At 39.9% G+C, this 3,669-nt stretch overlaps 1 long non-coding RNA gene across 1 annotated transcript in view; it reads left to right on the top strand.

Moving 5' to 3' along the window:
• The window catches only part of LOC106515897 (uncharacterized), a 9,949-nt gene that overhangs the window by 2,114 nt on the left and 4,166 nt on the right, over positions 1-3,669 (top strand). The window contains exon 2 of the long non-coding RNA XR_001310050.1: positions 3,375-3,485. This is a non-coding gene — a long non-coding RNA (uncharacterized LOC106515897). The remainder of the gene's footprint in view (positions 1-3,374; positions 3,486-3,669) is intronic.

Raw genomic sequence — 3,669 nt, 5'->3', positions numbered from 1 at the left:
ACTGTTCACGCCCCCAGAGGTCAGAAATTTCTCTGTGCTTCACTGAGCTCACAAGCGAGGTTAAGTATCACTGAATTTCTCCTTTGCAAAGTGAAACAAAAAAAACTTACTGGTCTCTCTGTTGTCAATTGTTTAAATGTTTGGCRGGGTTGTTTGTTTCTCTGAGTTCTAGGTTAAAAAAATACCAGACATGGACACTCTTCAAATAATCGAAAGACACCGAGCAGAATTCCGTTAACACTCAAACCAGGTGTTGTGGATCAGTCTCAGCTACTACCCTACGTATCTGTAAAACTGACTGGGCTCATATTTTGACTCGATGTCTCCAAAAACTAAACAGTTTTAGCTCAACATCCAGTGATTTCTTTCTGAGAGTTTAATTAAAATCCACCCAGTGTTTCATGATGTTTTAGTAGCAGACGGATAAAAACAAATCCATGGTCGCCCACCCTCACCTTTCCGGTGGCGGGTGACGGTGACTAATTCCTGCAGATGCAGAGCCGTGTGTCGTCCGCGACTTTTAGCTGTTATTGACGCAGCTAAAGCTGTCCTTGTGTGACTTTCACTTCCAACCCATGCTCCCTGAAGAATACATGTCTTAGCATATTATATCCAGCTTAGGAGTCATTGAGACGTGGTCCCTCTGCTCTGATAGGCTGACTCTGCCCGTGAAAGGAATCCCCCGTCCTGCAGGGATCCGCTTGTTGCCAAATCTGCAGCTTTGGCACTCGMGACTGCTCACTGTTTGATTCGCACCTTCTTTCCTCCGGACACGCAACATACAGAAATAATGCAGCTGATGTAAAACTCTAACAATAATTGTGCAAGTGATTTTTTTTTCTTTTGATTATATCTTTTTTTTTTCTTGGCACATATGACAAGGTCAAATCCCTGCCTACAGTTCCCATCTGGCACTCACCCCAGTGACAGGGGTGTCTGGGAGAGAGGAGAGAAGCTTTCATGCTGGATGCACAATTTGTCCTCTGTTTACTCTTCAGTCCATTTGCATCACAGCAGACCTGAGTGATCTTAAACAACAGTCGCATCGCTTCTTTCAGAAATTACTTCCCAAGTTCTGCAAAACGTGCCTCATGATTTCAGCAGACTTTGAACAGCGCAGGCATGTGTGCTCGTACAGACGTGTCTTTATGTAATCTGTTATCTTAAAGGGGACATATCATAAAATCCATTTTTTAGCCGTTAAATACATTTTGTTGTCTACTTGGAGTCTCTAGAAGGCAGAAAATTAGAATCTAATCTCTCCTAGTGCTGCATAGTTGTCTTTATATTCTGTTTAGGTCGTATTTTTCAACCTGTTCACTTTTCTCTACTTTCTATTATGTTTTTATTGAACTATTATATATTCGTAAACCCCTCTATCAAACTAGAATGAGCCAGTTTGGAAGATGGAGGGGGCGTGGTGCAAAGCATCTCATTTGGATTTAAAGCGACAGCCTTAAAACGAGTTAATCTGAGACACGCCTCAGAAAAGAGGCGGGGCTTGTGGAGTTAAAATAAGGAGGAATTCAGACCAAAGCAGTCCCATTTTATAAGACCCCAACTGAAGGTTTTAAATGTGAAAACGGAGGATTTAAAAGCAGGATATGTCCACTTTAACCCAATGATTCTTAACCTATTTTTCTCAAAGATTTGTTCAAACTTTATCTCTTTATCAAAATAGTAAAAGAATAAAGTGAATAATAATAAACTTTGTTTTGAAATGGAAAAATGAAGAAAAAGTGAATTATACAGAGTTTTAATTATTCAAATGGACTTGTTTTGTTGATTTTTATATACGAACAATAAATTTATTTTCACAACCTTTGAACTGACAAGATGTAGAATCCACTGTGCTCTCTGGTGCCCCCCATGTTGGGAAACACTGCTTTAACCCTATAGTATTAGTAAAAAGTGAAGTTTACTAGCAAAGGTCTGCACATACATGAAAACTGATATCAACAAAATGTTTATTAATGATTGAGTCATCATCATATTGTGCCACAGCAGAAAGACAGGCATGTTTTTGCTCTTTCTTTCACTGGACGCAGGTCTCCAGATGTTATACAGACTATTAGAGTTCAGGAAAGTAAAAGATGGTCCATGTTCTGGATTTGGTGACCATATTCACAGGCTGGCCCTCATTTTACCAAGTTGGTTTTAGTGTTTCTGACACCGGCCCCATGCCTGATTCAGCCCCCATCATTGGTTTCTCTGCAGTCCTTAGCCAATTATCCCAAAGGTTTCAGGATGATTCGGTGCTCTATGGTTGGTTGGTCCACATCTTTCCATTGGTTTATTCTGTATTTCATGGCCGTTATGTTTATGGGTAAATTGTAGATGTTAAAAAAATCTTCCTGGATTTTAAACATCCCAGGACCGGTGTGAAATGAGTGATTATTTCTTCACCACGTGGTCATTTCTGGAGGCAAAAGGAAGCACATGCAATAAACTCTGTGTGTGTTTAATTTAGGAAAACTGGCAGTGTTTTTGTAAATGTTTATCTAATTTTTAGGGTATTTTCCTTCAGGAATCTTGACCTGCTGTCATTCTGACTCTAACGAGCTCCTACCAAGATGGCGGCACAAATTTACTTCCCTACAGTTACATAAGACAACTTATATAAAATAATTCTACAACAGGTTGCACTGTGGTTAGGCTTTCCTGTGTATTTCTGTTTCAGAGGTCGGAATCCAGTGAGGTTCTGCCCTTTTGTTTTGTTTTTTTTACCTCGTCACGTGAAATTCACACTTCTTCAAACTGAGTGTGTAATGATCCCTGTCTGCTTCAGATAAGACACACTTTCAACAAAAAAATCTTTTTAAGTACTGGCAGCTCAGAAGTGGGGTCTTTTTGTAAGATAAAATGCACACAGAGGTGTGTAACCTTTTGAAGGTAAGGTGAAAACCCCACAGAGCAGAACAAAAAACCTCTTTTATATTGAAAAATCCTCATGTTTCCACCCAGGCATCTTTGATGAACTTGGGAGGAAAAAAAAGAAACTAACAGTGTTGTGCCAGTGAAATTTGTCAAGACACGCTGCATGTTTTTATCCTTCTGAGCCGATTATAAAGAAACAAGTCTGTGAAATTATCTGAGAAGAAAAACAAAGTGTTTTTCACATTAAATGTTTCCAAGAAATCCAGTGATTTCTATCAGGGCCGCAGTGTTCTAACTCTTATTTGCTACGCTAAGATCTCAGCTTTCATTTATTTTTATTAAAAATTCAAAAGCCTTTTTTTTAGCTGAATGAAGATTTGAGGGTACAAAACTTGTTTACGCATTACATAAGTGCAAAAAGGGTTCCATAACTCTATTTGCAAGTATGAAGTCACACTTGACAAATACCAGAATGACCTGATTTCTTGTATCTCCAGAGAAATCTGTGGAGATGAAGAAGCGTCAGGCCTCGACTTCGCCTTCTGCAACCTGTCATGGCATCAGTGCGGCTTTTAGATGTCTTCTCCACGGGGAGTAAATCAGAGCAGGTACGTGGTTTAACCTTCTCCGTCGCTCTTTTTCTGGGCTATCTGCGAAACACATCGCTCCATCCTTCCGTATATTTTGTCATCCTTCCTCCTCTCCTTGAAGATGAAGTTTTCCTCTCTTCTCCTCGTCACGCTGACTTTTTCCCTGCCTTTCCCTTCTTCTTTTCATCTCTCCCAGCAACAC

The sequence above is a fragment of the Austrofundulus limnaeus genome, unplaced genomic scaffold (genome assembly GCF_001266775.1).
Source record: "Austrofundulus limnaeus strain Quisiro unplaced genomic scaffold, Austrofundulus_limnaeus-1.0 Scaffold33, whole genome shotgun sequence".
NCBI lineage: Eukaryota > Metazoa > Chordata > Actinopteri > Cyprinodontiformes > Rivulidae > Austrofundulus > Austrofundulus limnaeus.
This window is presented reverse-complemented; position numbering and strand designations above follow the sequence as displayed.